At 42.7% G+C, this 14,121-nt stretch overlaps 1 long non-coding RNA gene across 1 annotated transcript in view; it reads right to left on the bottom strand.

Annotated features, from left to right (window-relative positions):
- The window catches only part of LOC137152123 (uncharacterized), a 31,556-nt gene extending 27,845 nt beyond the window's left edge, over positions 1-3,711 (bottom strand). Inside the window, exon 1 of the long non-coding RNA XR_010919433.1 lies at positions 3,572-3,711. This is a non-coding gene — a long non-coding RNA (uncharacterized lncRNA). The remainder of the gene's footprint in view (positions 1-3,571) is intronic.
- Between the last annotated feature and the right edge of the window lie 10,410 nt (positions 3,712-14,121).

Below are 14,121 nucleotides of genomic sequence, written 5' to 3'. Positions count from 1 at the left end.
AATTAGTGAGTTCTAAGGTACTACTGAAGAAGAACGCAAAGACGCCTTTTTTTTCCCCTTTTATTCATACCACTTAAGGTTGTTTAATCCCAGAACCTAAATTCTTAACCAAACTCTGGGCAATACATATACATTAGCTATCTCCTTCCAACTTCAGGGTTACCAATCTTCAAATAATTCATGACCCTGCTTTCTGTACAGGTAACCCACACAGTACATGTATATACTCACTTCTTTAGCGATTTGTCATTGTTTTTGAATAAGCAGAGCCAATTAGGTAGAAGTTCTATCATTTTCCTGTTCTAATGGCTTAGTTATTTGGCATTAAGCCTGACATCTTTTGAAGCCTTGCTATCTTGTAAAAGCAGAACAGTAACACACGATTCAGTTTCCCAGCACACAAGTCACAAGATTCACAACTCAGAGTTATAACTGGCAAAAGACTGTTGAAACCCTATTAAAATGATAATGAAATAATTTATCAATGCTTACAACAAAAAGGTCGTTTTACTTATTAATTCACTGGCGCTGGGAACAGTGTTTGTTAGTTAACTACTTTCTGCAGAACATGCTATTTTTGATGTGACCTATAAAAAGGGGAAGCAGAGAACAGAATAGCCATGGACCTTCCTGGCTTTAGCCTTCTAATAAAAATCGATTTCTTCGGAGCATACTGGATTAAAAACAAAATAAAACAAGACATTTGCCACCAATGCACAACTTTTTTAAACGTATAGCATGTGGGAGAGAAGTCCCCTTTTGTGTCTGAACATCTATGTTCTTTAAACTACAGTTCTCCAATGGCCCATTGACTGGTATATCCTATTTTGGTGAAAGTTTTAATATATGCACCAGCTCAGTGATTAAATAGCTATTATACTAGGAAGCAGAATTTGATTCCTCACCACCTGGACAGCAGGGGCTGAAGAAGGCTGCAGGTCCAACTCTAGCTCAGCTCCCAGAAAAGAGAGAGCTTGATGTCACTATAGCAATTCCCTTTCATGGATTTGTGGAGCAACAGTGAAGAACTCCAGAGGTAGCTGCATCTTTTTGAACATAGAGAAAGGGTTATTGGTAACCAGATATCTGTTCAGAAGTGCTCCTTGAAGAAGAGACTATCCTAGTCTTTAGAGAGACAAGGAGGGTGAAGTAATATCTTTTACTGGACCAACTTCTGCTGGTGAACGAGACATGTTTCTGAACTCTGAAGAGCTCTTTCTCAGGTCTGGAAAAATCCTAGTCTTTGTCCATTTCACTGTATGGAAACGTCAACATCACAAAACCATCTCTGTACCATAGCTGGCAGACTTAATGGGCACTGTCAGCAAAAAGGTCAAAGGCTGTATGGTTATGGAAGTCAAACTACCACCTTACCCCTAGTCACGCTGGCTGGACTGGGGGGGGGGATGCATTTATTATATTATGTAACATCAGTATGTCAAAATCATAATAATTCATGTAAGATATGCCATGTCTGGTACTGTTAGAAAGGTTAGAATATGCTAAGTAAGATGATAATACTTTTGTTCATGTGTTGTGTGTAATGGAAGTTATGGATATATATGATATAGCTGTATTTCAAATTGTGCTGAATGAGACACACCCTAGACAGGGTGGCGGCAAAACAATAGCCTGCTTAATGGCCCACTGAGACATTCACAGATGCAAGGGGCCCAGGGGAAAAACCAAAGGTATACCTGATGAGTCACGAGGACTTGCTCATGTGACTCTGAACTCCATTTTGTTCCTGTAAAATTCCACAAACAGCATGGAAAGGGCCAGAGGGTATATAAGGCAGAGGCCTGGGAATCCATTTTGTTCTTCAGTTGGAATTCAACTTCAGCTACCAACCTACCTCTGGATCAGCTCATCTACAACTGAACTGAAGCTGTGAAGCAAAGGACTAAGACCCATTCAAGTACTGGATGTATACCAGAGGGACTATACAAGCCTGTGAACTCCACAATTCTTCTAAAAAGCTGATGTTTATGGACTTTCAAATCATTTGTATGTATCTGATTACTTTAATCTTTTAACATTTATCTTATGGTTTGTTTCTTTCTTTTTATAATAAACCTTTAGTTTTAGTTACTGAAGGATTGGCTGGCAGTGTGGTATTCTGGGTAAGATCCAAACTTATATTGATCTGGTACTTGGCTGACCCTTTGGGATCAGAGGGAACCTCTTCAGTAAAGAGACCAGTTATTTAAACTCTATGCTCTTTTCTAGACCTAGTAGCTGATTGGGAGCCGAAGACTGGAATGCAGTAAAGGGGGCTGTGTGTATTTGTATACTGGTTTCTTGATAACCAGTGTGGGAAATCAAAAGCTCAGTCTGTGGCTGGTTGGGAAGTCTGGCTTCAGTGCCACCCACCTGTGCTGGGAGAATCTGCTCTCCTTTTACTGCCTGCCCTTACCTTGGCATTCTCAGGTGGCTGCCCTAGGCATGGAAGGGTCACACTCCTAACAATGGTATTTTCAGGTCTAGCTTGCCACATGTTGGTGTAACGGGGCTAGGGGCATTGTAAAATGGGACCCTACTCTAAGTTATCCAACTGGGACAAGCAAACCAGCCATCTCTCATTACCCCAGCATTACCCAGAAGAACAGGCTGGGCATAATTCTCTGCCTGTGGGAAAGGGTGGGACACCAGTAACTCCAGGGGATTTCCTTCCCCTGATCTACCTAGTGAGGCTTCCTACACCAGCAGGCTGGGTCCCCAGAACACAATGGGATTGGATTTAAGGCTGCAATCCAATTACTCTCCCTCTTGCAGGACCTCACAGATGCTCTGAGATCCCGGGACTGAGCCTGAACACTGGAGAAAATGGCTAAGGAGCTTACAAATCATCCTGCCTTGCCCTTTCATAACGGTACTTCCTCCCAGTTGCTCCTCTTCACCTCACAGCTGGATCTGATGTGGGTGAATGCTCCTGCTCTGTTACTAGATAGTTTCCCAATAAAGAACATACCCCTAACTGGGATAGTAGCTTTATATTGAACTAAACTGTTAAAATGAGGATAGACACAAAACACTATATCAAATAAAACATTTATCTTTCTCAGGAAGAGCCTAAAAATGGGAGAAAGATTGTTAGCAGTTTTCAAAATATACTAAGCAGTTGAAAGGTTTTAAAATATACTAAAGCAATCTCTACTTCCTATGCCCTGACAAAAAGAAACACCAAACTATTTACATGTATATGTAACCTTTCGGTGGGCTAGAGTTCACTTCTCCAGGGCCTAAAAGCCCCCAACTCCCAGCAAAAAGCAGCTGGAGACCCAGAATTCAATCTCTAAGGATTTTCAGCAAGGATTGCACAGGGTTAACCTCCCCACTTCCAAGTCCCCAAAAGAATTAAGTTCATTCCTTTTGTTAAGTACCAACTTTATAAACCTTATGATAAAGAAAAATAATTTTAGCTTTTACAACCTAACATGGCTGTGTTGTAATCCACATACTTGATCTTCACAGTTATACATAACCTTAAATAAAGAAAAATTAAATCTAAACAGGTCTGTCCCCACAGTAAAAAAAATTCAGAGTTCCCAAAAACTTAGGTTGAGTTCACCTGAGTGGGTCTTTGATCACCAAATCTACACAGTCTGTTGAGTCAAGAGCAACATCTTCCTTCCCCTTTCTTGTAGAATTTCTCAACTGGAATCCATGCAGACTCTTCCTCCTTCTCCCCTGAAACCACTGTTAGCCAATCAGCTGATTCACCAAGTATATACATTTAAATAAAAAACCCCACAACCAGGAACCCTGTTACAAGAAAAATGCAAAAGGCTTCACAGTTGGAGAAACAGCCTGCTTTCTGCTTCTCCCAACCCACCAGTACACAGGGCCTTTCGCAAAGCAGTTACCCTGACTCGGTGCCCTCATGCAGTCTGAGTTCAACACCAGGGCAACCTACTAAGCATACTAAAAACTACCACACCCAATTCCAGAAACTTCTGAGTGTGAAGTGCTAATTGTGCATCTGCTTAGCAACAAGGACCCAGCTTACCCACCCCACCCCCACATAGATCTCTTAAAGGGGTATCTCCCTATTAGGCACTTGGATTACATATAGATTTAAAAAAAAACCTCACTTTAAAGAGTAACAGTCTCTTTTGTGGCGTGGGTGATGAATCTTGGCTTTTCAGTTTGGTAGTCCTGGAAGAGGTTGAGATGAGCTTAATGCCACAACCACCAGGTTATGGCATCACTCAGACTTCCACACACAACTACAGCAGTGTCCAGACCCCACCCTTTTTTCTCTTTTTGTGCAAGCCCCAAATCTTCCCCTACAACAGAGACAGCTGGTTTGAAAGGTCCCCAGATATTATTCCCCAGCAGGTTTCAGCGAACGAAGACGACCCATCTCTCAAGCAAGTGACTGCGCCAGCCGAGTACTCATGGGGGGAGGAACAGGTTGTCAGCTCACTTCCCTGTAGTCAAGGGGCGAATGAAAAGGAAAGGAAACGAGAAAAAACAAAAATCCTCCTCCTCTGAGCCCAACACTCACCTGCCTGTCGCAAGGCGGGGCCATTGTTGGCCAGGCTGTGCAAAGCTCACACAGATCTTTTCCCCAGGACTGGATGGGAAAAGCCTCTGTAGAACCGGCTACAGTTATCCCACAAGACTCGTCACCTTCTCTCTGGACTCCCCCAGCTGGTGCTAGTCACAGTTCCCTGCAGGGCTGGTTTCAGGGCAGTACGTGGGGGGGGGAGGGGGGGCGTTACTGGGCTCCCTTCCTGCTGCTCCATTCCCTCTCTTTCACTGGGGTCCCTGTGACCATTTCTTGCTCCTTTTACACTGTGTCTGATTCCCCAGGCTGCTGCCTACAGGAACCCCCATTTCTAGTGCTTACTTTTAAGCATGTGCTTAATTACTTTGCTCAACAGGGATGAAATTAAACAATTGCTTAAGTGTATTGCTGAACGAGGGCATTACTTTCCACACAGTGCAGACAGGACCTCATTTTAAAAAATCTAATCTGAATAATGTACACACAGTAAACATGATATAATGCCATTTATCTACTTTGGAAGGATTAAAGGCTGAGTCAACCTTGTTGGCATGCAAATCTGTGGTTCTAGAAAATGTTGGTAGGTATTGCAAAGCTGAAGCTCAGATCGCTAAGCTACCCCTCCTCATGAATTGGTTGTTACTTTGGGGGAATCCTCTTTATGAGAACAACATACTGGACTGAGATGGGGCATGTAAAACTCACACTGGAACTGAAGGGGTTAAGAAGCAATCCAGGGCTCAGGCAGTCCTGCCCATCCCACCTGCAGACTTTGGTGGGATAGTGAGACCTAGGAAGGAGGTAGTCTTAAGGCAATCTTAGGCACTGGATATTGTTACTTCTCACAGGGCTCTGGGCTGGTGCCAGTAGAGTGGGAGGGGCTGGGCTCTTCTACTAACCACTTTGATATGGAAGGCATGAAAACCCTTTCTTCCACACTCCCCCCTTGGGGAAACCCAGAGAAGTAAAGACTTTGCAAACACCACAGTTGGGTTTGAACACTGGCAGGCGCTGCTAAACAGTCTGATGGTGCTCCTTCCCACTTCAGGAGGGCATGGGCTCTGATATCTTCCTTGGGACTCTATTACCACAGAGAGGGATACAGCTAACTGGTGACCTGACTGAAGGGTCAGGTTGACATCCAGCAAAAGGCAGAGACCACCACCGGATGTGACCAGTGAGAGACGCTGGAGTTGAAGCAAGTAGAGACCTACTGCCCTGGACACTAGATGGCACCTGAGCACCTCCCATCACAACTTGGTGGAGAACGAAGGCACTTGTCCCAAATCTGCTGTGCGGCCACAAGGGGAAAAAATCATGACTATAGACAAACTGTTGAAGTGGCTGATGGCCAGTCTGCAACAACAGATGGTCCAACCGCAGCAGCCATAGATCAGCTATTCCAACAAATGGCCACACAACCACAAAAGCAAACAGCACAACAACAGTAGCTTATCCAGGAGTTGGTGGCACAACAGATAGTGCAGCAACAACACCTGGTCCAGCAGGTGGTGAAGCTTTCACACGACCCAGGGCAAGCATAAATTTTGCAGCCAGGATCCTAACCTTATCCCAACCCCAAACCTTCCAGTTAAACTCACAAAGATGGGACCTGGGAATGACCCAGATGCTTTCCTTGTCACCGTTGAGAGGATCTCCACAGTGGCTTGATGCTGGCTTATTTTGCTGGCACCTCATTTTATCAGGCTGGCTCAAGCAGCATAACAGAGCCTCGATGCCGCAGATGCACAAGAATATGTATGGGTCAAGGTGGCCATTTTAGACATCCTGGCTGAGACCCACTGACAGTGCTTTACCAGAGAAAGATTTCCACCAACGGGGCCCAATCTTGGGCAGTGGCCTAGAGCCTTAAAGAGCATTGCTGGCAATGACTCCAGCCCAAAAAGCAGGCTGGGGAAAGGGTGGCCAAGCAGGCTGTGCTGAGCAAGTCACGCAGATTGTCCCAGCGTGGGTGTTGCAATGCAGGCCTAAGACATTGGTTTACACAATAAAGCACTAAGACGATTATGTGGTGGCTGCAGGAACACCCAGGCTGGAAGATGCTCATTCCAGGTAATTGCACACCAGAGTTCTACAGGCCTGGTGAAAGGGACAGCCTTCAGGGAACCAAAGACCAAGCCCAGCCCCCCCCCCCCGATGCTCCACAGCTATTGGAAGACCCTGGAAGCCTGCTCTCACAGGGAACAAAGTACTGGGAAAAACCTGAGCTCAAGGGAAGGCCTAGCTTAGACTCCCAACTTCCCCTAGGGCAGGCGAGCGACAGGGCAAGTCTCTTGACTGGAAGGTGTTTTTCAGTGTTCGCAGCATTGACCGGACACACTCACCTAGCCTATAATGTAGACACTGAGCCAGAGAAAAAAGTGTGAAAAAGGCTGCAATTGCTTCCATGGAAAATGAAGGAAACAGTCCGCCAAGAATGGCAAGCCATGTTGGACTGAGGGGTGGTTGAGGAACCCCATAGTGAGTGGAAGAGCCCCACTGCATTTGTGCTAAAACCCAACAGGTCAATCTAGTTCTGCATTAATTTCCGCAGAGTAAATGTAATATCAAAATTTGATGTGCACGCTATGCCTAGAGTGGATGAGTTGCTGGACAGGCTAGGGACCTCCAAGTGCATATCCACTCTTGACCTGACAAAGGGTATTGGCAGATTCCTATGACAATAGAATTGTCCATCCTGTCTGGCCTCTACCAGTTCAAGACCATGCCATCTGGCCCTCATGGAGAGCGTGGACACCTACCAAACCTGATGAACTGTGTACTTCGTCCCCATGGACTTTATACTGCAGCTTACATTGTCAATATTGTCATTTATAATTCTGAGAAGAAGGATCACTTAAGACACATAACTACAGTATTGCAAGCTCTCAAGGAGGCAGGTCTAATGGCCAACCCTGCCAAAGATAGGGTGGCCAGCTGGGAGGTTGCTTACCTCAGCTATATGGTAGGGTGGAGAGCATCTGAGTCGGCTCATTGGCAAAGTGGAAACCTTGGAGCAATACCCCATATAAACCACTAAAAAAGCAAATGTGGCACTCCCTGAACCTCGCTGGCTACTATAGTTGCTTTGTACCAAGCTTTGCCACCATTGTGGCCTTCCTGATGGATCTGATAAAGAATGTGAGCCATAAGAAAATTCAGTGGTCCAAGGCGTGCAAAAAGACATTCAAAATGCTGAAAGACCATCTAAGTAGGGAACCAGTTTCTCATACCCAGACTGCACAGTTCATACTACAGACTGACAGTGTGGGTTTGGGACTGTACTTTTGCAGGGCTTTGGATAGAAAGAACAGCCCATCCTTTACCTTAGCAGGAAGCTATTTCCCCAAGAAGTATCCTACTCTGTCGTTGACTAGGAGGCCCTGGCCGTGAAGTGGGTCTAGATACCTTACAATATTATTTGTTGGAGAATCCTTTTATTTTAGTGACAAACCACGCCTTCCTCCACTGGTTGAATCTGATGAAAGATACAAACCCTAGGATCATGCAATGGTACATTTCCTACAGTTTTCAAGTACTCCACCTATTAGGGAAGGACCATAAGAAAGCAGACTTTTTTTCATGAACAGGGGGAGAACAGAGGCCCCTGGATGGTACCCCAGCACTGAACTTGAGAGAGAGGGTGTGTGATGGGGTGTATAAACCCCACACTAGAACTGAAGGGGTTAAGGAGCAACTCAGAGCTCAGGTGGCCCTGCCCATCCTCACCTGCAGAGCATGTTCCACTGGAGGTGGAATTTGAAAGGGAGCCAGACATCTCAAAAGGAGCCCGAAAGGGCAGGGAGACCCACCCTGAGAGCTCCTGAAGACAGATGCTACAGAAACCTTACCCTGAGAGAACAGCCTGCCTGCTGAGCCCGGAGGGGCTGAAGACTCAGTTATTCTCCTTTTCTTTGGTAAAGTGTCAAAGTATAAGACTTTGGTGGCATGGAAACCCTCTCTCTTCTGGACTCCCCATTGGGGAAATCCGGAGGGGGTTGAGTCTTTGCAAACTCCACAATTGGGATTAAACACTGACAGGGGTCACTAAAGAGATTGAAGGTACTCCTGCCCTCTGCCCACTTTTGGGAGAGAGTGGGACCTGATATCTTCCTTGGGGCAGGCAAAAAAAAGCACTTCAAGGACAGCCTCAAAGCCAATATGAAGAAGTGCAATATTGACATAAACTCATGGGAAACTGAAGCTCTCAACTGACCAAAATGGAAAAGGACCTTTGGCAAGAATCCCAGTATTCTGAGATCCACTAAGACAACAGGAAATGGAGAAATGGGAAAGAAGGAGAGAACATGCCAGAGTCCGATTCAACAATCTAGATCTGTCCCTTCTACTGGGAAATGCCTGCCCCAACTGTGACAAGATCTGTGGATCCCGAATTGGTCTCATTAGATCCATCAGCAATAACGGCATATAATTTTATGGAAGACAATCGTCCTTGAAATCCAAGGGATCACTGACGATCTGCCTTGGAACTCTGTTACCCCAGAGTGCTGCTGGTGCAGACCAGGTGTAGAAACTATTAGGCTTGCAAAGGGTGTCTCTAAGAGTCACCCTCAAGTGTTTAACTATAAAGCTAAACATATCAGGCAGGCATTTTAAACATGCCCATTGCTTCTTTGGCACCTCCCCTCAGAACCTCTACTGACTCTGACCATCTAAATCACGGAAGGTAGCCAGTATAAGTAGAATACAGGAGAGTAGTGGCAGCAGCAGGAGCAAGGTAAATTGAGCTATGTAGAGACTAATTAAACCATTTTTCAAACTCAAATTGGGCAAAGGTCACAACAGTTTCAGTACAAGTGTGAGAATTCCTGAAACATGTTCAGTAGACACAATGCTGGGACACGAAGTGAATTTTTGGAGATGTACAAGTACACCCATACCCTTGGCCTGAACATTCATAATATCAAGGCTTCCTAAAAAGGAATTTCTGTCCGAGGGTTAGATATACATTTCAAACACAGAAATTTAGATGTTCATGAGGAAAAACAAAATAATAATCAGGATTGACTTGTACTACTTGTTGCTAATGACAGGATACGAAGCCTCTCACCTCTAGAGCCCTGCCCAGAGTGGTACTGGCAGAAAGTCTTTACCTGTTTACTATCTTATCTCTAGAGGGGGGCTAAGTGTTGAGTCTAGGCAGACACTTATCCAGCAGTGTCTCTTATCACATAACTCTCCCATCAACCCCTTTGTTAATGGTGAATGTCACTAGGAAACAACCCTTTCTTTGCTTCTCCCACAACAGACTCTGCATTTTTCTTCATTGTGCACCTTCTGAATGCAATGTGATCCTTGAGCTAGTCCACAAGGCCCCTAGTCTCTTCAAGATCCACTGCCTACAAGAAAATACCACAACGAATAATGACAAGGGAATTAAGGCTCATTTACTTATCTTTCAAAAAAGACCCCAAAACAGAGTGGGAAAATCTTGTATTGATGCAGTCTGTGCTATACCTATGGCCCCTTGGGAACAAGACTATGACGAAAATGTTTGTTCTAGATTTCCAAAAGCATTTAAAGGTTTCTTTAACTTTCAAATTCTTGGCAAGTTTAAATAAAGCTATAGCTCTTCTCAGCACCCTCAATATGCTAAGCTATTCTAAAACGAGCAGAAAAACTTATCACAGAAAATCTTACTATGTATGTAACACTTAGTTCTTTAAAACCACTAAACTAATTTCCTTGAAACTTGGGGTGTTCTTTACATCTCTGTGATGTCTGTACAACAAACACAAGTTTGAACAAAATCAGTTCAAGCCATTGTTGAGTTACACAGGAACAAATTCTCTCTTTGGAACACATCGACCAAGTGTTTGGTTCTACCTTTGTTTTTACAACCTGGCTGAACAGATTTTGCTGAAACCTTCCAAAATTATCTGCCTCTGGCAGGAGACCAAGCATGTGACTGGAAGGGAATGATGGGGGCTGTATTTCAAGCATAATGATAGCAATCACCACCACTATAGTACACACAGAAAGGTGAATTATATCCCTAACTGGGGATTGGGGATTTTTTTTTTGTTTCGTAATATTTTTAGAAATGTCCCAATCCTCACCCAACCCTTGAAAAATCTGTAACAACAACCAGGTTTAAATAATACCACATGATACTGTACTTTTGCTCTACAATGTGCTGCTTAGTTGTGGGGAAGATGTTTCCAGTAAAGAACTGGTATGAATATCTGACTATGCAACTTTCCCCAACCTCAGTGCTCTTCTTCTTTGTTTCACGTTTCACTTCTAGTCCACATCACCTCTGGATTAGTTTAGTCACATGCCCCCTCAGACTGGGAAGCATTAGGCTAATGTGAATGTGTACCATCCACTCTCTACTGGAGGGAATTCTAGACCTGCCAAAGGGTTTTCATTTTGCCTCTAATAGCTATCCTGAAGAAGATGTAAATTCCACTACTAGTTTTACTTTGATGAATTGCTGAGTTTTAAAAAAAAATTATATCACAGATGCCTAGGGGATATGAGATGGGCATCTTTGTGATATAATTCACATTTTTTTGGATGAACTGTTCCATTTAACTGTACAATGCTAACAAAATAGACTCAAAATGTGGGTTGTGTGTTACTAAAATAAAATTGAAAGGATTTTGTTAAACCTTTTAAAAGATGCCTGAAAAGAGAGCGTGAATCTAGTGTAAGTTCTTCTTTAACTGGTGTATTTATTTCCATCAGTGGCATAAATACTAGAAACCGTGTGTTTCTAACGCTGTAACAAGAAAGCTTTAACTACATTTTCAAGAACAGTTGTACTAGCCTGATGTGTTCTTACATATTTGAATTTATTAACTTTTAAAATCAGCTAGGAAAATTAAAAGATTTGTGTTCAATCATTTTTGCTGAGCCTCTATAATATCTGCATAGTGATATGTCAAGAGTAGTTGTAGTCATTCATTCCATTAAGAAAAGATTTGCCACTTACTTACATATATAAGATTTCCACTACATCTCCTTTAAAAGCAGTTGTGTCTGCTGGACACCCAGGCATCCTATTCATAAGCTTCTTTAGAAATAAATCCTCTGTTTGAATAATCACAAATGAAAAGTTAAATCCTGAAATTCAATTGCATTCTAAATTTTCACTGCAGTCCACTATGTTTTAATGAACTGAACATGGGGGGAGGGAGAACCCTACACAGCAATATAATCCTCAGCAAAAAAGGGGAATTTAGATACAGCAAACAGTTTCTCTCAAACAATTAAATACGTTTTTATATGAGTTCTTTATCTTAACTTGTAACCCTGCACAGCTGTTAGGTGTTTTGGCAAAATGAACTGTATTTTCACAATGTGTTAATCCCCAGGCAAAGAATCACCCTGTGAAAACACAAATTACAAGAAAAGAGGAAAGGTATGGAAAGCTATAGTTGGAGTCCCATTGTAAGAAAAGCCTCATCAGAACTAACATGTGGCCATCAATTAGAACTAAATTTACAGTATGTAGCTTATTTAATCCTTTGCCACCATCTCTTACTCCATTTGCAACCTCAGACCTTTGCAGACTTTGAGTTGTTTATAACTTGTGGTTTGCACAGAGTCATTTTGTGTTTTTGTCACATATCACGTCCCTCATTTAGGCCTTAGCAAATTGGGAAGCACTCTCATACAGGGCAGACCCAAAAAAAAATCAATTAAAGTCTATACAAGTAGTTTATGTACCTCAGTATCAAGTTTGAGTGCCTTGATTTCAGGTATATTCAAGTAAGTTGCTGCATAAAAAAGGCAAGATGACCAAATTAACCAATCACAATTAAGGAATTTAACCTCATTTTATAATCGAGGTACAGATGAATATTCCATTTGCAATGGAAAGCAAAGTGGCCATGTTTCCAGTGCTAATGAAAGCCTTAAAACATCCTCCCAGGACTTCTTCATGCCACTCAAATCCAGAACACTTTAGTGGATAGCAGCAGGAAAACTTAGCTGCTGTGGTCATTTACTAGTGGTCTAATTCCATCTTTTTCTGACCAACAGCATTGAGAGACAAAACTGGAATTGGTCTCCTAAGTGCTATATACAATCACAGTCAAGGACAAGCCTTTTAAAGAGGAACCATTATAATTAATGGACTTGAATGAGCAGCAGCATTTGTTCAGGTCAGCAACACTTCAGTGGATGTGCAGAATACACTCCATACTAGAGTGCATTTGAGAGATGCTTAAGTATAGTGTCCACCAAAATTCTACAGCTGCAGAGATTTGGTTTCAAGCCTTAGAAAGTAAATTACACAGTTTTCAGATAATGAATTTCTAACATCTTCACTTTGTTTCTAAAGTGAGATAGTCTTTTGTCAAGAAAATGAGTTATTTGAATAAGTAGCTCATTTTGAACATATCAGGGAAACCAAAGAACACAAAGGCCACCAAGCAGAATTTCCTAGAATCTGGGGAGACAAGAGCAGAATCCCACTCTGACATCTTCTATAGACAATAGCCAAGCAGGTTTAATTTACCTTGTTCTTTTCTTAAATACTATAGGGATGGGTGCTACAGAAATACTTAAAATGTTTGGTTCGATACTTTCTGATTCAGATATTTTATACACCTTATGAAAACAGATAGCAGTTACCAACCTTGATGTGTTGCATCAACATATTCTTTATTCGTTATTTAAATCTCATTTATCATCTCAAAACTGGATATGAAGCAAAGGGATCATCAAGCAAATCAATGTTTGCATATTAGAGTTCCAGAAAGGGTCAAAAACTGCAGCTGTCTGCTGTACGATAACATTTTATACAGGTTACTCCATATGTACAGGTGCCTAACCCTAAAGGCATCCTTAGGGGTGAGGGCAGCACAGGAATTATTAAAATCTAAACTCAGAAAGACCAGTTAAAGGGAAACATCCAGTTGACAGCTCAAAAGCGCAATACATTTCAAGAATCCTCTTTGTGTAAGTATTTTCAATGATTACCCTTTCTATCTAAATGCAGAATCCATTAGGCTGTCCCTATTTTAAAAATAGGAGCAACAGATATAAATGTGCAAAAGATTCAAGTATCTCTAGTAAGAGCAATTCAGTGCTTGCTTTTGTTTTATGTAAAGAACAAAAGAATTCCCATCCTGGGTCAGACCAATGGTCCATGTAGTTCAGTATTCTTTCTTCTGGCAGTGGCCAGTGCCAGATGCTTCACAAGGAATGAACAGAACAGGTCAATTGTCAAGTAAGCCCCCCTCATCATCCAGTCCCAGATTCTAGCATTTGGAGGTTTAGGGATACCCAGCCAAGGGGCTGCATCCCTGACCACCTTGGCTAATAGCTATTGATGGACCTATCCTCCATGAACCTATTTAACTCTCTTTTTAATGCAGTTTTACTTTTGGCATTCACAACATTCCCCCAGCATTGAACTCCAGAGATTGATTGTGTATTATGTGAAGAAGTATTTCTTTATATTTGTTTTAAACCTGCTGCCTTTTAATTTCATTGGGAGACACCCCCCCCCCCCCCCCCCGGGGTAAATAAGACTTCGTAAGTCTCGTTCTTCACACCATTCATAATTTTATAGAGCTCTGGCATATCCCCACCCCAGTCAACTCTTTTTTAAGATGAGCAGTACCAGTCTTTTT

Source organism: Emydura macquarii, unplaced genomic scaffold (assembly GCF_026122565.2).
Source record: "Emydura macquarii macquarii isolate MOO-44397 ecotype Brisbane River unplaced genomic scaffold, CSIRO-AGI_Emac_v2 contig_1146, whole genome shotgun sequence".
Classification (NCBI taxonomy): Eukaryota; Metazoa; Chordata; order Testudines; family Chelidae; genus Emydura; species Emydura macquarii.
This window is presented reverse-complemented; position numbering and strand designations above follow the sequence as displayed.